This window comes from Bos indicus, chromosome 5 (genome assembly GCF_029378745.1).
Source record: "Bos indicus isolate NIAB-ARS_2022 breed Sahiwal x Tharparkar chromosome 5, NIAB-ARS_B.indTharparkar_mat_pri_1.0, whole genome shotgun sequence".
NCBI classification, from domain to species: domain Eukaryota; kingdom Metazoa; phylum Chordata; class Mammalia; order Artiodactyla; family Bovidae; genus Bos; species Bos indicus.
This window is the reverse complement of record NC_091764.1, coordinates 98,711,528-98,737,111: the sequence shown is the minus strand read 5'-3', so window position 1 is coordinate 98,737,111 and position 25,584 is coordinate 98,711,528. Positions and strand designations below refer to the sequence as shown.

Sequence of the window (25,584 nt, the reverse complement as noted above, 5' to 3'; positions counted from 1 at the left end):
CTCTAGATTCATCCAGCTCATTAGAACTGACTCAAATGCATTCCTTTTGATGGCTGAGTGGTATTCCATTGTATATATATATACCACAGTTTTTTTATTCATTAATCTGTTGATGGACATCTGGGTTGCTTCTATGTCCTAGCTATTGTAAATTGTGCAGCAAGCAACATGAGGGTACATGTGTCTTTTCAATTATGGTTTCCTCAGGGTATTGCCCAGTAGTGGGATTGTTGGGTCACTTGGTAGTTTTATTCTTAGTTTTTTTAAGGTACTGTCTTCCATAGTGGCTGGATCAATTTACATTCCCACCAATAGTGCAAGAGGGTTCCCTTTACTCCACATGCTCTCCAGCACTTGTTTGTATACTTTTTGATGATTGCCAACAACACAAGAGAAGACTCTACACAGGGACATCACCAGATGGTCAACACCAAAATCAGATTTATTATATTCTTTGCAGCCAAAGATGGCTGCCATGGTGTGGCAAAGAGTTGGACATGACTGAGTGACTGAACTGAACTGAACTTCTGTGCAAAATCTTTTAATTTTAATTAGGTCCCATTTGTTTACTTGTGTTTTTATTTCCATTATTTTAGGAGGTGGGTCATGGAGGATCTTGCTATGATATATATCATGCAGTCTTCCGCCTATATTTTCCTCTGTGAGTTTTATAGTTTCTATTCTTACCATTTAGGACTTTAATCCATTCCAAGTTTATCTTTGTGTATGGTGTTAGGAAGAGTTCTAATTTCATTCTTTTACGTGTAGTTTTCCAGTTCTCCCAGTATCACTTAAAAATGCCTTTTTTTAAAAAAAATTAATTGTAGATTAAAGTTCTAAATGACTTTATATTTGAACGTTGGCTGTAATATTGATAATTGTATATCATAATGTATTGTTTTTCAGTATCTCTTGCCATGTGTTCATTTGCATGAATATGGTCTTATTTCCTACAACTTATTTGTTTTTCTTTGGAGGGGGTTACTCCTTTGCAATTTTACTTTCTATATTTTTTTTTTTATCTTCTATTTTCTCTCTTCTTTCATATAACTGTTTTCTTGAATTTGATGGAAAATAGTACAATTACCCAAGAATTCTTGTGTTCTGCCGTGACTCTTTTTCAACATTGTCTTTCATTCCCCTGAGTGCTATATATTGTTTTGTTCTTTAAAGTTTTGTTGGTTTTCTTTTACTTTGCTTACCAGTCTCAAAGAATAAGCCTTCAAATTAGGCCAGCAAATTTCCCCTGAAACCAGAGTGGATTTTATGTTTTATTTTTACAATAATTTAGGTTATCCCTCTATTATCAAATTAGACAGATAATTAAATTGCTACTCAGCAATCCAGGAGAGCCAGGGAGAGTTGGTTTTCTTGGAAATTGCAATAGAGGAACTTCTCTTCCATCTTATCTCTCTGTTTTTAAGAATTTTCTCAGATATGTATGACAGGTGCTAGATTAAATGCAACCCAGTTTTTCTTCAAACAGAGAAATAGTTTGGTGGTATCTTACTCCTACGGGATCTACTTCCTCCCATCAACATGGAGCATTAATTTAGAACAACACAGCCTTGGGAAAGCACCTCATCCCATCAGGAGGTTCTGTGATGTTCACCATGGAGCTCTCACACAACTGACTCATTCAACACTCTCAGCTACCTTAATAACTATTTTTTTCAAAACAATCTCTGCTGCTTTGCTATTCACTGACACCTCCTGAACTCTAGAAACAGACAAAGATGCCACTGATGATGTAGAGTCCTTCATTTGCACCTATAGAACCAGCCCCCAGCTTCACCCATCAATCTCCCAAGGCCAGGGTCTGGTCCAAGGAAGTGAAAGTATTGCCAGTAGACACTTAGATGTCTTTCCACTGTCATTTTCAATGGGAATTCAGGCTTTTGCTTACTCCTAAGGATGAGTTCCTATATTCCTAAAGATAATATTCTAAAATATCTCCTAGGAGGATTACAGTAGAGGATTTTCCAGGCAGTGATTATATTTATGGTAACCTTGTATGAGGAGCTGTGGGGGATAAAGGGTAGGTCTACATGGACAGAAGCATAAAGGCCTCACTTGCTGAAGTGGGTCACAGTTCATTGTACAGACACAGATGTTCCCAGTGTTTCAAGCTACCAGTTTAGGGTTTAAACTCCACAAAAGTGAGGTCAAAGTGAATTCGCTCAGTTGTGTTCAACTCTTTATGACCCCATGAACTGTAGCCTGTCAGGCTCTTTCATCCATGGAATTTTCCAGACAAGGATACTGAAGTGGGTTGCCATTTCCTTCTCCAGGGGATCTTCGAGGCCCAGGGATTGAACCTGGGTCTCTCGCACTGCAGGCAGACTTCTTTATCATCTGAGCCACCAGGGAAGCTTAAACTGCACAGGGAAGCTCTTAAACGCTACAGTTTTCCCTTAATTTATAACACAATATATTTTGAGTATTTTATTTTTATTTTTTTATCTTCTATGTTTTTACTTTCCCTATAGCAGATTTTGTTTCAGAGTGATTAAATGTGCTTCATTCCTGGCACCAATACCTTATTGTCACTTTCAGAAACTTTGCAATTTTTATTAAACAAAAAGATCAAGAAAATATATCCTCTTCTATTTCTGTGATAATTAAAAATCATAAATTTACTTACAATTTTAGAATTTTCTTTGTATTGAATATAAATTACAACATGACCCATTGATTAAGTAGATTTATTTAAAATTTACCCTTCATATATTTTTTTTCTTCCTTAAAAAGAAATGTTATATTAATAAAATGTGTCATAAAGCAGTGTAGCAGACTAATAATAACAGAATCAAGAGCTAATAAAAGAGGTTTAATTCATTATTTTTCATCCACTCATCTATTTTTTGAGCCAAAAGATTTGAGTTTGAATCCCCATGTTAACACCTTAGAGAAAGGTCACTTACATATGATGACCATCAGAATTTTCATCCAAGAAAATGGTATAATAAGTATCTTGTAGGACTTTCTGAGGCTTAAATTAAATAACTGTCAAATTGCCAAGGATAGTCCATGGAATTCAAGGAAGCATTTTCTCTTATGTCAACAGTCTGGTCAATGAAGTTTTTTTTTTTTTTTTTTAATTCTATCCAGTACAATATGAAAGCAATGGGAGAATGTAGGAGATCCTCAATTACTTGTTTTCTTCCAAACATCAATGGTTCCTCACCAGTTCTTCCATGCTGTGAAGAATTACAATCGCTTGACACAGGATTCAATTTGCCTTAGCAGATTCACAGAAATCTGTCTCAGTTTCCTGCTCCCCAGAATCAGAATAAAAGGGTGAATTGCAGGATAGAGAAATGCTACAGTTTGAGCAGCAATAAAAGTCACGTCATTTTCTAGTGTGAAATAGAACCAAGTTAACATGAATGTAGCCAAATAGTGCACAACTAAGAGAATGATGAAAGAAGTCAAAGTATTTCTTGTTCTCACAAGAACTCCTGTGTTGAGGTCTTTGGATCCTTTGGCATGATGTGTCATCTGCCTGGTATGTCTCCATAAGGAAAATATTAACAGGAAAAATAAAATGAGTGACACAGCCAAGGGGATGAGAGATCCCAGGTGGAGGAGAATTTGACTGCTGTAGTACTGTGTTTTAGGCATGCATTTTTCCCAAGTCAAGTTGTTTTCTATTTCTAAATGGTCACTGACCCTGAGAGTATTGAACTTTATGTTCAGAAGATTAAAAAACAAAGAGAGACAGAATCCCAACATAATGGTGAAAACAACTCTATTTCTTCTCCATTTTAGCCAGAGAAAGAAGGGGTGGGAAAAATTAGATAGCTTGAGGAAGTAGAAGATGCTGAGGCAGGCAGCACACCAGGTAGCTAAGGAATTGCTCAGATTCCAGAAGAAATCAAAAGTTACTTCTATTACCTGATGACTATCTAATATTTCTGGATGGAACACTATTCTAATGCCATCCAGGAGAAGTATGAATACCATACCAATTCTGGAGATGGCCAAGCATGTGAAGATGAAGTCAAGCAAGGAGATAGTCTTGCTTTTGAGAGAGTCAGCACAAAGTACTAGTGCAATGAATCCATTTCTGCAAATTCCTGTTATGAATTCTGAGATTTCAATGATCAAAAAAACATATTTGATGACATTTGACATGCCTGCAGAAGTGAAATCCCAGTTACTTCAGTCACTGATGACAGAAGGTCTTCCAAATGATGTTTTGAAAATGATATAACAGTTGAGAATGCTCTTGTTCAGGCTTGTAGTTTGGAGTCTGTTTTAGTCTGGAATAAAAATCCCACTTTGACCAGAGAAAATGAGTATCTTCCTAAAAAACACTTTCAAATGTGAAAACCCTTTAGACTGCAATCTTCCTGTATGAGCTCAATGCTAAGAGACTCCTTTCACCATTGTCACAAGCTGAATTCTTCATCTATGAGTTTGACTGAAGGTGAAGTCATATTTGCTAACTTGCAAATAAGGAGAGATTTTATGACAGTTTTGTGCTTTCTCCCTCCTCAAGCAGGAAATTTTATATGGAGTCACATCAGAATTTAAAGTAACAAATTACCTCCCCACATTTACGAATTTTCTTATAAATTCTGATTTCTGAGATTGAGTATGGTTATGATCCTGAATTCTTAACTGGCTATTGTTTTAATTCAGGATTCTAAGGCTTAGCCTTTATAAATATCAGGCTCAGCATTTGTAAATTTTTTATTCTTAGCTTTGCTCTGTAGTATTTCCTATTTAGGGAAAGGTCACAACAAACCTGAGCTCCACACCACCGCACTCCTGGCCCACAGAATTCTGAGTTGGCTAGGATCTTATGTATAAAGCACATAAAAGGAAAAACAGGAAGATGCTCTTGTATCTCCAGGGCCTTTTTCTTTCTGCTATGTTCTATCCGAATTTCACTGAACTTCCAAGCTGACAAGATTATCAGGCCTTACTTGAGTAGATTAGAATTTTGGGAAGATGGAAGCAAACCTCAAGGAGGAAACTACTGGCCCCTAATAAGCTCCAACCCTTATTAGAATGACTTAATAGGTGGAATTGTGTCTTCCTCCAAAAGGTATATCCAAGCACTAAATTGTATCTTCCTCCAAAAAGTATATCCAAGCACTGTGAATGTGTTCTTATTTGGAAAAGGGCCCTATGCAAGTGTAAGATTTGAGTGAAATCTAAATATAATGGCTGGCAGGTAGAGGAAGATTCCAATACAGAAAGAAGAAGGTCATGTGCAACTGGAGGCAGGGATAGGCGTTACTATTGCTACTATTATATAAGGGATATCAGGGTGCAACAGACGGTAAAGAGGCAAGAAAGGATTCTTCTCTAGAGCCTTCAGTGAGAGTGTATTCCTACTGATACCTTCATTTCAGACTTCTAAACTCCAGAACTCTGAAGAGCAAATTTCTGTTTTCTGATGGCACCAAATAATTTCTTGTGGGCAGTCTTGGAAAAATTATTCAGTTGTTTCTATTATTTTGATATTTAATAAAATCTTAAGTGAGGAGCTTAATGAAATTTTACTAACTTCATACACTCCTATAACCATGGCCCAGAACAAGAAACAGACACAATCAACTCCCCAGAAGAAAACATCTTGCCCCTTTTAGCTACAATCTCACAATCTCCCACTTTTTAAATATTTATGTGTAAGAACTCACAGACAACATAAATTTGCTTTTCTTCACTTAACACTCTGTAAGATTCATCTTTCCATATGATTGTAGCTCATTTATTCTCACTGCTATCCTGTACAGCCAAGGAAGCCTGTCTTTTTGGCAATGAGGGAAGGAGCTATGCATTGTTCAACTGTCTAACTTCTCTGGCATAATCTTAGATTTTTCCTTCTTTTTTTTCCCACTCAGCTTCTGTAGGGTATTTCTTTGCTCTTTGTTACCCTCTCCTTTCCAAAAGCAATCTTCATGAGACTGTCTTTCAAATTTTGCACACTTTTTTTTAAATACAAATTTATTTATTTTAATTGTAGTCCTTGCTGTGAATTGCCAGGATCCTTTTTCAGTGTTTTCACAATTATCATTAATATTTTTTTTCCTAGAGTGATTTTAATCATATAATCCTCACTCTGTACTGACATCTTTCACACAGTTTTTTCCAGAAATGTCTCATGCCACCAACACTACCACGAAAATCCGTAAGGGGATACAGCAGAAGCTGGTCCATCTTCATCTTGTTGTCGACTCACAGCCTTTTCCATTCTTTGTGATAAATCAGTAACCTACTGAGTACACCAGATTTCTGAGTTGCATGAGCCACTGCAGCAAATTAAACAAACCCAAGTAGAGAGTTATTGGAGCCTCAGACTTATAGCCAGTAAGTCAAAAGCACAGATAACAACCTGGGCTTGCAATTGGTAGCTCAAGTGGGGATATTCTTGTGGGACTGAGCCCTTCACCTATGGAATTTGATGCTCTCTTCAGGTAGGTAGTGCCAGGGTTGAATTAATTTCTTGGTGACTCCAGTTAGAACTGGGTGTCAGAATCAATATATGTATGTTCAAGATTATGCATAGCAACATTGTACGTAACTGCAAAATACCAGAAACAAACCAACATATACACAGACCCTGTTCAATCAAACCTGGTATATTCAGATGATGGAATACTAAAAAGGTGTGAAAGAGAACGAGAAACAATTTCAGAAATGCATGGAATGATTTCTAACGTATTGTAAAGGAAAAGAGTAAGCTGCAAAGTGTCTTTTATGTAAGAAATATGGAAAACGTTAGTATGTGCAAACTTGTTTATTTTTTCAAGAATAAAAATAGGAGAAAGAAAGCAAAATTAATGGAAGTTATTATCTATAGTGGAGAAGGAAATGTCAACTCATTCCAATATTCTTGCCTGGGAAATTCCATGGACAGAGGAGCCTGGAAGGCTATAGTCCACAGGGTCGCAAAGAGTTGGCAACTGCTAAGGGACTGAACACATTTTATCTGTAGGGAGTAATTTACTATGAGATTGATGTTATAAGGGGTGAATGATAATATTCTCAGGATGATTTTTGATTGTGTTTGACTCTTGAAATAATATTGATATTTTAAATTAAAAAATAAAATAAGGACTGGGGAAAAATCCTACAACTGAATAAAATTAAAAAAAAAAAACAACAACCCTCACTTTAAAAAAAAAATGAATACTATAACCATGCTAAAGGTAAAGAAAGAAAACTAACCAAAACAACTTTGAAACATAGTATTTTGACTGTTATGCCACGATTCAGGCAAACATGAGCTGTAACAAAGTACTGAGCTGTGGTTAATAGTGCCTCCTTCATCCCACCCTTTCTCTCTCCCTCGCTTCCTCCCTCCTTTCTTTCTTCCTCTCTCCCTCTTTCTTTCTTTCTCTTCTTTACTATATGTGAGTTAACAGGTCTGAAACTACTTTCAGTGTGTCCTGTGTGTGCATGCTCAGTTGTTCCAGTTGTGTCTGACTCTGTGCAATCCTACGGACTGTAGCCTGCCAGACTCTTCTGTCCATGGAATTTTTCAGGCAAGAACACTGGAGTGGGTTGCCATTTCCTCCTCCAGGAGATCTTCCTGACCCAGGAATTGAACCCACATCTCTTGTGTCTCCTGCATTGCAGGTGGGTTCTTTACCACTAGAGCCACCTGGGAAGCCCTCAGTGTTTCTTAGGACTGAACAAATGAGTAAATACACTAATAAAAGTGAGAACCATTTTTTCACTACTAAAGACAGGATTTACATCGTGGAAAGATGGAAGCCTGTGATTTTGAAGTGGAATTAGAGATATTAGCATAAATACGCAATGTATTATACATATTGAGAGGAGAGACTGAGAAACAGAACTAAATAAGTTTGTGGAAAGTTTGTGTCCAACCAAATCTTGCTTTTCAAATACCTGGCTACACTAAAAGAAATGAGGAAACCTTGGGGAAAGAGTGAATCCAGGCTGAACGATACAGACTACACAATGAACCTGAAATATTTTTCTGTGTAACAATGTAAAGAAAGATGAGTAGAAGCATGGGGACATGTCAAAATGACACAGGAGCCAACCTGAGTGATTCTTACTGGACAAATCTGGAGGAATGTAGGCATTAATATAAATAAAAAATGGTAATATAATAACAATAATGATAATATTTCTTTGAATATCTTGCTGAAGATACTGCCAAGATATCTCTATCACTACTTCAGAGAAGTCAGGTAAAATGAAGTGAGAAATCTTATTTTAGAGAATTGCTCCATCCATCAACATATTTATAGTAAATACTCTCTAATTCTCTGGAGCTGATGGATTCAGAAAGAAGCAACTGCAAGAGAGGGAAGCTGACTGAGCCATTAGATTTGTGTGTGGGGTTAAAATCTCCTTGAAGAGTGAAATTCAGGATCACTGTGGAAGGTTGTGGTGATGTTCAGTAATACAGTTGAAACCAATGCAAGAAAGTTGTGTAAGTGAAACAGATCTTCAGGGACTTTCTTCACTTGATTCCTTTATTGAAATGTCAGTTTCTCTTAACAGGCCTGTCAAGGAGTTCTGAGAAGTTTCTCTTTTTCCCAGCACTTTAATGACTTCAGTACTCTCAAAGAGGCTTGCTTGAGCTTCCTATTTCCTAGAATTAGGATAAGCGAGTGACCCCAGAGATAGAGGACTGTGGTTGTCATACCAAAAATAAAAAGCAGTTTGTTTTCAGGCACTGTCACACTTGATATTTGTATGGCAGTACCTACAAAATTCAAGATAAAGAGGATGATAAAAGACACCAAGACTTTCATCGCTTTGATATGTGCTTCTGTACTGGGGTCACTGAATCCTGTGGCATTCGATTGCATCCTCCTGTTTTGTCTCCAAAGAGAAGTGAGCAACAAGACACATATAATCAGGTATTGTATAAAAAGGAGAATGACACCAAGATGCAGCCAAATTTGTTTTCCAAAGAGTTCACCTTTATGCATATCCATTGACCAGACTGTGTTTTTATTTTCCTTTTATCATCATTAACAATCTTCACAAAATGTGGAAAAGTAACTAACCAGGAAATAAGCAAGCATCCCAAAAGAAGGAAAACAACCATGTTGAGTCTACCCTTCAACCAGAGAAAGATGCAGTGGGAAAAACTAGATATCTTCAGGAAATAGAAGATGCTGAGGCAGGTAGCAAACCAGATACTTGATTGATTCATCACTATCCACAAGTAACCATTATATTCAATTAGGTCCCCAGAGGAATGTACATCTGGAGAGCATAACTTTAAAAATCCATCAGTAACTATTGTCCATATCAGGCAAACTCTGGCAATTGCTAAGCCAGCGAGAATAAAGCTGATAGTAGAGATCTTCTTGTTTTTCATACCATCAATGCAGCTTATAAATCCAATAAATCCATTCCCTTAAAGTCCCAATATTGACTCACTAACTGCAAGGAGATCCAACCAGTCCATTCTAAAGGAGATCAGCCCTGGGATTTCTTTGGAAGGAATGATGCTAAAGCTGAAACTCCAGTACTTTGGCCACCTCATGTGAAGGGTTGACTCACTGGAAAAGACTCTGATGCTGGGAGGGATTGTGGGCAGGAGGAGAAGGGGAGGACAGAGGATGAGATGGCTGGATGGCATCACTGATTCAATGGACGTGAGTCTCAGTGAACTCTGGGAGTTGGTGATGGACAGGGAAGCCTGGCGTGCTGCGATTCATGGGGTCGCAAAGAGTTGGACATGACTGAGCAACTGATCTGATCTGATCTGAACTGCTACAAAAATGAGGAGACTTTCCCTTATACTTAACATGTTTGCCAATCCCTAATATTGTTTCTGTTCCATCAATTTTAAATTACGTGCTACAGAATGAGGTATATATTGCTGCTTGATGGTAGAATGAATTTCTTCTCCTTCATTTCATAAAGACTTAAAATGCCCCTGAATTACTGCCTTGGGATGGAATCCAAAACACCTTCACACAGACCCCTCCAGTTATGTGTATAAAATTTAGCTAGTCTACTGAATGTGTGACAGACTAAATGCCTAACCACTATTTGTTAAGATGCAAATGAAAGTTTCTATTTCAGGGATTCTACTTGTCCTCCAGAGTCTATTTTGCATCTGTTACCCTGGATTGTGTAGTAGGAATGCCAAATATATGCCTACAGAACACTGAACACAGTACAAACAAAAATTGGACTTGACCTTTTTCAGTGTCAACAGTAACATTGTCATTTATTTTGTGTTAATAATGGAAGTTTAGATATATAAAGCAAAAGCAATGCATAGAAGAGATGAATGTATTTAGCCATTGTAGACACAAGTCGCTGCTTTTAAAAATATCAGTAAAACTGATTAGCTTTTAGTCATGCTAACTAAGGAAAAAAGAGGCCAGAGTGAAAAGTGTTATCACAACTGATCCCATGGACGTTTAAGGGAGTATTACAAACAATTCTATGTTTACAAACCTGATAAATTAGATGAAATGTACCAATTATTTGAAAATTACCAATTGCCAAAACTCACACAAGAAGAAATAATAGGTCTAAATCTATTATTAAAACAAAGAACTAATTAATAACCTTCCAAAAGAGAAAGTACCAGGCCCAGGTAGAGTCACTGGTAAATTCTAACAAACATTTAAGAAATATTGTACTAATTATCTTCAATCTCTTTTAGAAAACAGCAGAGGGAATACTTTACAATTTTTTCTAAGGTCAGCCTTACCATAATAAGAAAACCAGACAAAGATATTAGTAGAAAACTATAGACCAATATCTTTCACGACCATAGATGTGAAAATTCTCAACATATATAAGCCAATTAAATCCAAAAATGTATATAAAAAATATATAGCACAAACAATCAGGATTTAGCCTGAACATACAAATTTGGTCCAGCATTTGAAATTTATTTAATGTAACCCATCACATCAACAAATGACAAAGAATCACACAATGTATCAATATATGTAAAAAAAAAAGCTTCTGACAAAACCCAACATGATAAAAGCTCCCAGTAAACCAGGAATAGAGGGAAATATCTTCCACTTGATAAGTACTATATGCAACAAACCTAGAGCTAACACTGTGCTTACTGGTGAAATACTCAGTGCTTCTACCAGTATCAGGTACAAGGCAAATACATCCTCTGTCAGCACTCCTTTTCAGTATGTACTGGCAATTCTAACTAATATAATGAAACAAGAAAGATAAATAAAAGGTATACAGATTGGATGGAAGAAATAAAGCTATCTTTTTTTGCTGTTGACATGATCATCTATGTAGAAAATCCAAAAGAAGTAACCAAAGAATTTCTAAAACTGATAAGCAGCTATCACAACATAGCAAGATACAAAGTTAAGATACAAAAGTCAATTGCTTTCTTGTATCAGCAAAGAACACATGGAATTGGAAATAAGAAATAATAGCATCTCCACTGCATCCAAAAATTACTTAGGTATAAATATAACAAATGCAAAACCTATATGAGGAAAACTGTAAAACTCTGATAAATGAAAATTAAAAAGAGCTAAATAAATTTAACAACAGTCCATGTTTATAGATAAGACTCAATATTGTCAAAAAGTCAGTAACTCTACACTTGATTTATTGATTCAGTGCAATCCCAAACCTCAGCATGTGATTTTGTTGATACTGACAAACTGATTCTAAGTTTAAATGAAGAGTCAAAACCCAGAATGGCCTACTCGCTATTGAAGGAGAAGAATCAAGTCAGAGAACTCACACTACTTAGGTCAAGACTAAACAAGAGAGTGTGATATTAGCAAAAATAATAAGCAGTTAAATGGAATATGCTTCCTTGGTGGCTCAGAAGGTAAAACATCTGCCTGCAATGTGGGAGACCTAGGTCAATTCCTGGGTCAGGAAGATCCCCTGGAGAAGGAAATGGCAACCCACTCCAGTATTCTTGCCTGGAGAATCCTATGGACAGAGCAGGCTGGTAGGCTACAATCCATGGGGTGGCAAAGAGTCGGACATGACTGAATGACTTCACTTAAATGGGACATAATAGAGAGCCTATAAATATAATCAATTGATATTAAATATAATCAATATATATAATCAATTGATATTCAACAAAAGAGCAAAAGCAATACAATGGAGCACAGGTAGTCTTTTCAATAAATAGTGCTGGAGCAACTGGAGATCCATATGCAAAAAAATGAATTTAGTCACATACCTTACATAATTCACAAACATTAATTTGAAGCACATCATAGACCAAAATGAAACAAACAAAATTATAAAACTCTTAAAAGAAAACATAGAAGAAAACCTAGATGATCTTGGCAATGGCAATGACTTTTAAGATAAAATACCAAAGGCAAAATCCGTGAAAGATGTAATTGATAAGCTTGACTTCATTAAAAAAAAAATATTCTGCTCTGCAAAAGATAAAGTCAAGAGAAGGAAAAGACAAGTAACAGACCAGGAGGAAATATTTGCAAAAGACATATCTAATAAATGACTGCTATTCAGAATATAACAAGAATTCATACTACTCAACAAAATGTAGATAAGAAGCTGAACTAATATTTAGGCCAAAGATTTAAATATACTTCACCAAAGAAGATATACAGGTGTCAAATTATGATATTCTGCTTAAAGTGGCTCCCTGATCCATGAATAAAATCCTGACTGATTTCAAAAAACTGAAAAAAGGAGTTGCAATCGTTGGTTTAAAAAAAAGTTGTCTGTCTCCAGCAGGGCAAGAATAAGAAAGTAGAAAATGACACTTGTCATTGGCAATTATCTTGTAACCCCCAAAGAGAGGAACTCTAGGATGAAGACCCTAAGGTCAACAGAATAGAGAAGTAAACAACCTGAGTCTTTGGTCATGGACTGGAACTGACTCTACCTTAGATGCCTAGGTAAATGAAATAATTAATTCTCTTATAGTTTACACTAGTTTGAGACTAGATTTATTTTCTTAATACCCAAAAGCTTCCTGACTAATATACTCCCCCAAATATTGCTAATATGTACACATTTCCAAGGGTTGATTCATGTTGCATATAATAAGGCACAATGTTTCATATTACCTTAGGAATATTAACAATTAGTGACTAATTCTTTTTATCTGTGGAAACATCACTCAGTATAAAAGGTTAATATAATTAAGAATATATTAACATTTTCCAATCATTTAACAATATTTATTAAACCATCAGTTCAGTTCAGTTCAGTCGCTCAGTCGTGTCCAACTCTTTATGACCCCATGAATCAAAGCACGCCAGGCCTCCCTGTCCATCACCAACTCCCAGAGTTCACTCAGACTCACATGCATCAAGTCGGTGATGCCATCCAGCCATCTCATCCTCTGTTGTCCCCTTTTCCTCCTGCCCCCAATCCCTCCCAGCATCAGAGTCTTTTCCAATGAGTCGACTCTTCACATGAGGTGGCCAAAGTACTGGAGTTTCAGCTTTAGCATCATTCCTTCCAAAGAAATCCCAGGGCTGATCTCCTTCAGAATGGACTGGTTGGATCTCCTTGCAGTCCAAGGGACTCTCAAGAGTCTTCTCTTTACAGATTTTACAAATTCTCACATGAATTTGTAAAGCATTTGGATTAGTTTTTATATCTCTGAAAGTATACTTAATTTATACAGCACTTGTTTATCTTTATGTCAATTAAATGAGATCTTTATAAATTAATTTAGTAGTACCATCTGGAGGTAGAATATATATATATATATGTGTGTGTGTGTGTATATACATATGCATATAAACATACATCCATGGATATATATAAACATATAGACAGTATAAACAGGCACAGAGACTCTATAGTTTCTTCTTTTCCTAAAAAAAAAAAAAAAAAGAGTCTTCTCCAACACCACAGTTCAAAAGCATCAATTCTTTGGTGCTCAGCCTTCTTCACAGTCCAACTCTCACATCCATCCATGACTACTGGAAAAACCATAGCCTTGACTAGACGGACCTTTGTTGACAAAGTAATGTCTCTGCTTTTCAATATGCTATCTAGGTTGGTCATAACTTTCCTTTCAAGGAGTAAGTGTCTTTTAATTTCTTGGGTGCAGTCACCATCTGCAGTGATTTTGGAGCCCAAAAAAATAAAGTCTGACACTGTATCCACTGTTTCCCCATTCAAAATTGAAAATAGGCAGAAAAATATCTAATTTCTTTAAGCTATGCACCTTTATATCTATTTCCATAATGTATGTTAATTTGTTTCAATAGTTTCGCGCTTTCAGGGTAAAAGAAATTTTATTTTAGTGTCTTTAAAAGTCCTTAGGTTTTCTCTATTGTCTTTTCAAGGAAAACTACATAAACTAAGTTGTAAATGTCACATACTAGCATAAAGAGAATTTCCATTTCACCAGGAACCAAAATTTCATGCAAAGTAGACAACATTTTCATGGTAAATAAATCTTAGGTATCAGATTACTTCAGAAGCGAAAAATTTTAAGTAACTATTAAAAATATTGAGGAGAGTCCTGTTCCATGCAGAAACCTAGAAATTACCTAGAAAGCCTTTACAAAAGAGCTTTAATATTTCATTAAATAGCTGAATCTATTCAAATATTTCAATAAGGTAAAGAATCTCCCTGCAAAGCATTAGACATAGGTTTGATCCCTGGGTTGGGAAGATCCCCTAGAGAAGGAAATGGCAACCCACTCCAGTATTCTGGCCTGGAGAATTCCATGGACAGAGGAGCCTGGCAGGCAACAGTCCATGCAGTTATGTTAGACTTGGGCATGACTTAGCAACTCAACAGCAAATATATACTAAATTATTTATGGGTTTTGTATATTTCTGTACATTGTCTTGAAAGAATTCGAGAAAGATTATGGTATTCATTCAACAGAATTTCAACCAATAAATATTTTTAATCAAGTATTTATTGAAATGTTAAATGTTCTTATATTAAGAATATAGAAAAAGGTACACATATATTGTGTATTCACTTGATTTCTAGATTGTTATGTCAAATACTGTATACTTAATATTTCTATGTTTTGGAGGGGAGCAAAGTGTAACATCACTATGAACAAAGCTAGTGGAGGTGATGGAATTCCAGTTGAGCTATTTCAAATTCTGAAAGATGATGCTGTGAAAGTGCTGCACTCAATATGCCAGTAAATTTGGAAAACTCAGCAGTGGCCACAGGACTGGAAAAGGGCAGTTTTCATTCCAATCCCAAAGAAAGGCAATGCAAAAGAATGCTCAAATTACCTCACAATTGCACTCATCTCACACGCTAGTAAAGTAATGCTCTAAATTCTCAAAGCCAGACTTTAGCAATACGTGAACCATGAACTTCCAGATGTTCAAACTGGATTTAGAAAAGGCAGAGGAATCAGAGATCAAATTGCCAACATCTGCTGGATCATGGAAAAAGCAAGAGAGTTCCAGAAAAACATCTATTTCTGCTTTATTGACTATGCCAAAGCCTTTGACTGTGTGGATCACAAAAAACTGTGGAAAATTCTGAAAGAGATGGGAATACCAGACCACCTGACCTGCCTCTTGAGAAATCTGTATGCAGGTCGGGGAGCAACAGTTAGAACTGGACATGGTACAACAGACTGGTTCCAAATAGGAAAAGGAGTACGTCAAGGCTGTATATTGTCACCCTGCTTATTTAACTTATATGCAGAGTACATCATGAGAAATGCTGGGCTGAAGGAAGTGCAAGCTGGAATCAAGATTGCGAAGAGAAATATCAATCACCTCAGATACGCAGATGACATCACTCTTATGGCAGAAAGTGAAGAAGAACTAAAGAGTCTCTTGATGAAAGTGAAAGAGGAGAGTGAAAAAGTTGGCTTAAAGCTCAACATTCAGAAAACTAAGATCATGGTATCCGGTCCCATCACTTCATGGCAAATAGATGGGGAAACAGTGGACGCAGTGGCTGACTTTATTTTTCTGGGGTCCAAAATCACTGCAGATGGTGATTGCACCCATGAAATTAAAAGACGCTTATTCCTTGGAAGGAAAGTTATGACCAACCTAGACAGCATATTAAAAAGCAGAGACATTACTTTGCCAACAAAGGTCTGTCTTGTCAAGGCTATGGTTTTTCCAGTGGTCAGGTATGGATGTGAGAGTTGGACTATAAAGAAAGCTGAGCACTGAAGAATTGATGCTTTTGAACTGTGGTGTTGGAGAAGACTCTTGAGAGTCCCTTGGACTGCAAGGAGATCCAACCAGTCCATCCTAAAGGAGATCAGTCCTGGGTGTTCATTGGAAGAACTGATGTTGAAGCTGAAACCAATACTTTGGCAACTGATGCGAAGAGCTGACTCATTGGAAAAGAGCCTGATGCTGGGAAAGATTGAGGGCAGGAGGAGAAGGGGATGACAGAGGATGAGATGGTTGGATGGCATCACCAACTCGATAGACATGGGATTTGGGTGGACTCCGGGAGTTGGTGATGGACAGGGAGGCCTGGTGTGCTGCGGTTCATGGGGTTGCAAAGAGTTGGGCACAACTGAGCGACTGAGCTGAAGTGATCTGAACTGAAGTTAACAGTTAATTTTTTTTATAAGCTGGTAACTGATTAATATTTTTTAATATCTTTGGATGAAAAAAAAAACACTCCAAAGTCAATAGTGTTTAACTGCAACTCCATGCCTAAAAGTGCTTCTTTAGTAATCTTAAGATTCTAAATGATTTAATTTATTTTTTGAACCTTAATTTGTAAATTTGATAATTATTATCATAATGTATTGTTTTAAATTTCTTTTACCATGCGTTTAGTTCCAAGAATGCCCTCTTATTTCTTTCAGCTTCTTTGTTTTTCTCATTTGTTCCTTTGCAATTTTAGTTTCTATGTTTTGATTTTTGTTATCTTATATTTTCCCTCTTCTTTCATAGAATTGTTTTCTTGAATTTGATGGGGAATATTCAGCACATATTACTCAAAAATTTCTGCTCTCTGCAGTTATCTTTTTTAAAGGTGTGTTTTACATTTACCTCTGTGCTGTATATTTGTTTGTTTAAGGATTTTTTTTTCTTTTCTTTTCATTTGCTTACTCAGTCTTAAACAGTAAGACTTCAAATTAAACCTGCAATTTCCACATGATTCTACTGAGTGGATTTTGGATTAGCTTACTTTTCAGTTTTGCATTGATTTAGATTATCCTTGAGTTATCGACCTAGACAAACTTTCTACCCAGCAATCCAGGAAAGCTGGGCAGAGTCAGTTCCTCTGGCAGTTCCAGTAGGTGAACTTCTTATCAGTGTTACCTCTCTGTTTTCAGGAGCTTCTAAGATTCAGGTGGCAGGTGCCAGACTAAATGTAACCCAGTCTCCTCCAGAGAAATAGTTTGGTGGTGTTTTACTCCTATGGGATCAACTTCCTCCATGTCATATAGAGCATTAATTTAGAATAACAGAGACTTGGAATAACACTTCATCCCATCAAGTTTCTGTAATGTTCTCTAAGGGGCCCTCTCACAGTTCACTCAGTTCAACGCTCTTGGCTACCTCGATAACTATTTCTTCAAGACCATCTCTGCTAGATTGCTATTATATGACACCTCTTGAACTCTAGACACACACAAAGACCCCACCGTAGATGTAGGATTGCTTCATTTGCAGCTATGGAAAAGGCTGGTGAGAAACTGCCCCAAGCTGCAGTCATTGTTCTTTCAAGGCCAGGGCTCCCGGGATGCAGTGGCTTCCGGACAGCAGACACTTGGATGTCTTTCCACTGTCACTGTTAATAGAAATTCAGGTTTTTGCTTATTCCTAAAGATGAGTTCCTATAGTCCTATAGATAATATGATATTGTAAAATATCTCCTAGGAGGATTATGCAGCGGATTTTCCTGGCAGTGATTAAGTTTATGGCTACAATGTATGAGGAGATGTAGGGGATAAAGAGTAGATACAGTCCGTGGGGTCACGAAGAGTCGGACGTGACTGAGCAACTAACACACACACACTTGGGTCAAAGCATAAAGGCTTCACTTGCCGAAGTGGGACACAGGTCAGTGTACAGACATAGATGCTGCCAGGGTCTCAAGTTTAGGTTTGAAACTCTACAGTTTTCCCCTTAACTTATAGCATGACATATTTTGAATATTTTCTGAATTTTTTAAGTTATCTTATATTTTTTTACTTTCCTAATAGCAGATTTTCTTTCAGACTGATTAAACATTTTTCATTATTGGCACCAATGCCTCATTGTCACTCTCAGAAACTGCTATTTCTATTAAACAAGAAGGTTAAGAAAACATACATTTTATTTCGTTTATGCTACAATTAAAAATCATATATTTCTTTACAATTCTTAGAATTTTCTTTGTATTCAGTAGTAAATTACATGACCCACTGACTAAGTAGATTTATTTAAAATTTACCCTTCATACAATACATTTTTTTCTCTTCCTTAAAAACCAACACTTAATTAGTAAAATGTGTCATAAAGCAGTAAAGCAGACTACTTAAAATAACAGAATCAAGAACTAATAAAAGAGGTTTCAGTTCAGTTCAGTCACTCAGTCATTTCCGACTCTTTGTGATCCCATGAATCGCAGCACGCCAGGTCTCCCTGTCCATCACCAACTCCTGGAGTTCACTCAAACTCATGGCCATCGAGTCGGTGATGCCATCCAGCCATCTCATCCTCTGTTGTCCCCTTCTCCTCTTGTCCCCAATCCCTCCCAGCATCAGAGTCTTTTCCAATGAGTCAACTCTTCGCATGAGGTGGCCAAAGTATTGGAGTTTCAGCTTTAGCATCAGTCCTTCCAATGAACACCCAGGACTGATCTCCTTTAGGATGAACTGGTTGGGTCTCCTTGCAGTCCAAGGGACTCTCAAGAGTCTTCTCCGAAAGAGGTTTAGTTCATTCTTTTTCACACACTCTTCTATTTTTGAGCCAGAAGATCAGAATTTGAATGCTAACACTAATATCACTTACATATGATTACTATCAGTATTTTCATCAGAGAAAATGGTAAAATAAATATTTGTATAACTTTCTGAGGTTTAAATTAAATAACTATGTCAAATTGCCAAGGATAGTTCATGGAATCCAAGTAATGTCATCCAAGAAAATGTCCAAGTATTGACATTTTCTCCAATGTCAATAGCCTGGTCAATGAAAAATTTTTTTAAAAACTACTATCCAACACAATATGAAACCAGTGGAGGAACATTCGAGACTCTCACTGAGTTGTTTTCTTCAGAACATAAATGGTTCCCCTTTAGTTCCTCCATCCAGTGAAGGATTACATTCTCTTGATGCAAGATCCAGTTTTCCTTAGCACACTCACACAAGTCTGTTTTGTTTTCCATTCCCCAGAGTCAAAACAAAAGGATGAATTAAAGGATAGAGGAATGCTACAGTGTTAACAACAAAACAAGCAATTTCATCTTCTAGATTGAAATAACACCAATCTAAAATAAAGGCATAATATAACAGTGGAAACGGTGACAGACTTCATTTTCTTGGGCTCCAAAATCACTGCTGATGGTGACTGCAGCCATGAAATTAAAAGAAGCTTGATCCTTGGAAGAAAAGCTATGACAAACCCAGACAGAGTATTAAAAGGCAGAGACATTATTTTACCAACAAAGGTCTGTATAGTCAAAGCTATGGTTTTTCCAGTAGTCATGTATGGATGTGAGAGTTGGACCATAAAGAAGGCTGAGTGCCAAAGAAATGATGCTTTGAACTGTGGTGTTGGAAAACACTTTTGAATGTCCCTTGGACTGCAAAGAGATCAGACCAGTCAATCCTAAAGGAAATCAGTCCTGAATGTTCATTGGAATGACTGATGCTGAAGCTGACACTCCAATCCTTTGGCCACCTCATGCAAAGAGTCGACTCACTAGAAAAGCCCCTGATGCTGGGAAAGATTGAAGGCGGGAGGAGAAGGGGATGACAGAGGACGAGATGGTTGGATGGCATCACCAACTCAATGGACATGAGTTTGAGCAAGCTCTGGGAGATGGTGAAGGACAGGAAAGCTTCCCTGACTGTGCTGCAGTCCATGGGGTCGCAGAGTCAGACACAACTGAGTGAACAACAACAAGATAAGAGCAACCAAATAGTTTACAACTAAGAAAATGATGAAAGAAGTTGAAGTATTTTTAGCTCTCAAAGAACCCCTGTGTTGAAGTGCTGGGGTCCAGCCCCAGCAGGATCCAGGGGTACCCTCAGGATGATGGCTTAGGCAATAAGGATAGCAAATCGGAGAGATCAGAGGCTGATCTTCCTTGATAAAAACAGAAAGCCAATAAAGCTCCTGTGTTCCAAGGAGTCATCCTGAAAGAAGAACATAGAGAGAAAAGGAGGGAAAAGGAAAAAAAAAGAACAACACGGGGAGACCAAGCTTCGATGAGTGAGGCCCATAACTTTATTTTCAAAAGGAACTTTTATACCTTGAGTTGTACATAGAGGGAAATGAAAGATGCAAAGTCATACAGAGTCAGCCCAAACATTATATCTGTTTTGTCTTTATCAAAACCAGGATTTTTCTGCATATCTTTCCCATAAACAATATTGTGTACAATATCTTCTGGCCTTGGAAAGGCTGATCACCAGAAAACGTATTTTCCCTTGAAGTGTTTTTTCTTTATATTTCTAATCTATGTCAGCCTCAGAAAGTGCTAAACAGAGTTACATTCTCACAGAGCAAAGGTGCAGTAAGTTACAACAAAGAAAGAACCAATTAGCTCAAAAGGTCTGATGTGGTTAATTCCAAGGCTGCTACTTGTTTTTCTTACATTCTAACTATGTTAACCAATGCATTCCCAGGTGCACAGTAGATAAGGGATATGGGAACTTGGCAGCAAGCACTGGCCCAATTTGAAGCCCTTTACCAGTACTATCTATTGTAATAATTTTTCATCCCTTAAAGGACTCTATGCTCATCAGGACTTTTAGAATGTTTTGCTTCCTGTGCCTTTCAAGGTTGGGGAGTTGTGAACAATCATGTGTGTTAATTGCAAGAGTATGGATAAACCTGTCAGGCAAGCTAGAATGCCAACAGAGGGGTTAAAATAGAAATATTCCTTTCATGCCCATTAACTAAAGCCCTAAGTTGATTTTTTCCGGAGAAAGGTGGTTGGGGATCAGATCAGGTAAGTTGCTCAGTCGTGTCTAACTCTTTGCGACCCCATGAATCACAGCACACCAGGTCTCCTTGTCCATCACCAACTCCCAGAGTTCACTCAGACTCACATGCATCGAGTCGGTGATGCCATCCAGCCATCTCATCCTCTGTCATCCCCTTCTCCTCCTGCCCACAATCCCTCCCAGCATCAGAGTCTTTTCCAATGAGTCAACTCTTCACATGAGGTGGCCAAAGTACTGGAGTTTCAGCTTTAGCATCATTCCTTCCAAAGAAATCCCAGGGCTGATCTCCTTCAGAATGGACTGCTTGGATCTCCTTGCAGTCCAAGGGACTCTCAAGAGTCTTCTCCAACACCACAGTTCAAAAGCATCAATTCTTTGGCACTCAGCCTTCTTCACAGTCCAACTCTCACATCCATACATGACCACAGGAAAAACCATAGCCTTGACTAGACGAACCTTTGTTGGCAAAGTAATGTCTCTGCTTTTGAATATGCTATCTAGGTTGGTCATAACTTTCCTTCCAAGGAGTAAGAGTCTTTTAATTTCATGGCTGTAGTCACCATCTGTAGTGATTTTGGAGCCCAGAAAAATAAAGTCTGACACTGTTTCCACTGTTTCCCCATCTATTTCCCGTGAAGTGATGGGACCGGATGCCATGATCTTCGTTTTCTGAATGTTGAGCTTTAAGCCAACTTTTTCACTCTCCTCTTTCACTTTCATCAAGAGGCTTTTGAGTTCCTCTTCACTTTCTGCCATAAGGGTGGTGTCATCTGCATATCTGAGGTTATTGATATTTCTCCCGGTTGGGGATAGCCCCCTGTTAATGACAGAAGAGTTGGTGAAAGGCATAATATAATAAACAGTAGACAGATTTTGGTTTTGCGGTAGATGCTCAAGAAGATTCAGGGGGTCCCTTGAGGCCTGATCCTCCTTTGCCTGTCAGGTCTCTTCCGCATGACCTTTGTCATGGGTGGGATCTCCCGTGGTGGCTCCCAGCATTGAAGTCCCTGGGATCTGTGTTATGGCATGTCATCTGCTTGGTATGTCCCCATAGGAAAAGATTAACAGGAAAAATATAATGAGTGATACAGACAAGGGGATGAGAGATCCAAGGCTGAAGAGAACTTGACTGTTATAATACTGATTTTTATGCATATCTTTTTTCCAAGTTAAGTCTTTCCTTTTCTAAATGCTTGCTGAACACAAAAGTATAAATTTTATGCTCAGAAGGTTAAAAATCAAAAAGAGACAGAATCCCAACATAATGGTGAAAACAACTCTATCTCTTCTGCACTTCAGCCAGAGAAAGAAGGGGTGAGAAAAACTAGATAGCTTGAGGAAGTAGAAGACACTGAGGCAGGCAGCACATCCAGTACTTAATGAGTTTCTCAGACTCCAGGAGAACTCAAAAACTCCTCTTATTACCTGGTGACCATCTAATATTTCTAGATGGAACACTAGTTTAATGCAATCTAGGAGAAGTATGAACATCACGCTAATCCATGTGAAGATGAAGTCAAACAAGGCACTATTCTTGCTTTTGACAAAGTCAGCACAGTTATTCCTGTTATGAATTATAACATTTCAATGATCATAAAAATCTTTTGATTACACTGGACATGACTGCAGAAGTGAAATCCTGGTTACTTTGGTCACTGCTGATAGAAGACCTCTCAAGTGATCTTTTGAAAATGATACAACAATTGAGAACACTCTTGTTCAGGGTTGTATTTTGGAGTCTGATTCAGTGCAAAAAAATATCCAATCATGAGATGAGAAAAATAGGTATCTTCCTAAAAAGCACTTACAAATGTGAAAATTCTTCAAAGGCAATCTTCAAACAAGCATGAGCTCATTGACTAATTCACTCTTTTGCCATTGTCACAGGCTGAATTCTTCATTTATGAGTTTGACTGAAGGTCAAGTCGTATTTGCCAAGATGCAATTAAGGAGATTAATGACACTGTTTTGCACTTTCTTCTACCTCAAGCAGGATATGGATTCATGGTGGAATTTAAAATAACAAATTCCATTCCAGATTTCTATAAATTCTGATTTCTGAGATAATATGGCTCAGGATCCTGAATTCTCAACTGGCTATAATTTTAATTCAGTATCCTTAAAGGATATAAACACCATGCCCAGCTTTTATAAACTTTTTATTAATATATCTGACCTCAAGGCTTTCCTATTTCTGGCAAATCTTGGTAGACCTGAGCTCTACACCTCCTCACTCCTAGGCCACAAAATTCCAAATTGACTAGGATCTTATGTCCAAAGCATATAAGAAGAAAAATAGGAAGATACTCTTTATTCCCAGAGCCTTTTGCTTTCTTCTGTGTTCTCTCCTGATCTCACTGACCTTCCAACCTGACAACATTCTCAGGTCTCATCTGAGTAGATTAGAATTTTGGAAGCTGGAAGCAAATTTCAAGGAGGAAACTACTGACCCCATTCACTCGTCCATGTAAAGTTCCAGACCTTAATAAGATGCTGTAGTAGGTTGAATTGTGTATCCCCAGCAAAACGTATGACCAAGAGCTAACCCCTTGTATCTGTGAATGGGTTCTTATTTGGCAAAGAAGGCTTTGTAGATGTAGTTTGGAACTGGAATCTAAACATAATGATTGGTGTCCTTAGAAGTGAAGGGAGAGGAAGTTTCAATATACAGAAAGAAGACCATGTGAAGATGAAGGCCGGATTGGAGTTACTATTGCTACCATCAAAAGAATGCCTAAGTGTATCAGAAGATGGAAGAGGCAAGAAATAATTCTTCTGTAGAGCCTTCAGAGACTTGTACTGATCCCTTCATTTCAGACCTCTAGACTCCACAACTGTGAACAGTTAATTTCTGTTTTTTGAAGGTGGCAAATTTGTGATAATTTCTTACAGCAGTCCTGGGAAACTAAACCAATGTTTCTATTATTGAAAAAATGATTAAAAAACACTTAACATTTAATAACAGGATTTCCTTGGTGGCTCAGACAGTAAAAAATCTGCCTGCAATCCAGGAGACTTGGGTTCAGAAGATCCCCTGGAGAAGGGCATGGCAACCCACTCCAGTGTTCTTGCCTGGAGAATCCCAGGGACAGAGGAGCTTGGTGGACTATAGTTCATGGGGTTGCAAAGAGTCAGACACAACCGAGTGACTAACACTACTGCTAACATTTAACAAAATTTTAAATGAGGAGTTTCATGACTTTTTACTAACTGCATACATTCCTATAACCACGCCCCAGACCAAGAAACAGACACAATCAACTCCCCAGAAGACAACCTCAAGCCCCTTCTAGATACAACCATACAATCTTCTGCTTTTTTATATTTATATATACAAACTCATAGAGAACATAAATTTAGTTTCTTTCATTCACATCCAGTTTGTAAGATTCATCTATATGCTTACATATAATTGTATTTCATTTATTCTTACTGCTATACTGTACAGCCATGGAAGCCCATCTTTTGGCAGTAGGGTGAATAAGCTGTGCATTGTTCAGTTTTTCTTCTCTTGCATAATTTTAAATGTCTCCTTTTTTTCTTTTGTCACTCAGCTTCTCTATGGCATTTCTCCATTCTTTGTTTCTCTCTCCTCTTTCAAAAGCAATCCTCATGAGACTGACATCCTAGACTCTGCATATTTCAACTCTCTTCCTTCCTTGCTGTGATCTGCCAGGATTCTTGTTCAATATTTTCACGTTTAACATGACTATTTTTCTTCATAAAGTGATTTTAGTCAAGTCTTAAATCGTCACTCCATAATTAGGCCTTCTGTAAAATTTTTCCAGAAAGCTCTCATGCTAGTGCCAGGACCACCACAAATCTCCATAAGGAGATAGAGTTAAGCTGTGATCTTTTCATTGCTTGCTGATTCCCTTCCTTTAATATTCTCTGTAATAAACCAGTAATCTAGTGAGTACACACGTCTTCTGAATTCCATGAGCCACTCTAGGAAATTAATCAAATCCAAGTAAGGGGTTGTTGGAATCTCCAATTTATAGCCAATAAGTCAAAAACACAGGTAATAACCTGAGCTTACAACTGGCATCTGAAGTGAGGCTAGTCTTGTGGGACTGAGCTCTTAACCAATGGAATCTGATGCCATCTTTAGGTAGGTAAGTTCAGAGTTGAGATCATTGCTTGGTGAAGTTGGAAAGATTCCCATACATCAGAATTGGGTGTCAGAATCAATAAATACATATGTACAAGACTACTCATAGCACTACTGTTTGTAATTGCAAAATATCAGAAACAAACGAACATAAACACAGAACCTGTTGGATCAACTCTGGTACATTCAGACAATGGAGTACTAAAAAGGTGTGAAAAAGAAAGAATTTCACAACTGGATGCAGTGATTTCTTACATATTGTAAAGTGAAAAAACCATTGTGCAAACTATTCTTTATATAAGGAATATGGAAAAATTTAATACACACTTGCTTATTTTTTCAAAACTAAAATTGGGAGGAAGAAAACAGAAATGAATGAGATTGATAATTAATACTGAAATGAAATGAAATTTATGAGTGTGAATGATCACATTCTCAGTATA

The 25,584-nt window shown here is 37.4% G+C and overlaps 1 pseudogene; it reads right to left on the bottom strand.

The window, feature by feature from the left end:
- Positions 1–8,501: 8,501 nt before the first annotated feature.
- On the bottom strand, positions 8,502–9,325 carry LOC109558574 (taste receptor type 2 member 10-like; annotated as a pseudogene).
- Between the last annotated feature and the right edge of the window lie 16,259 nt (positions 9,326–25,584).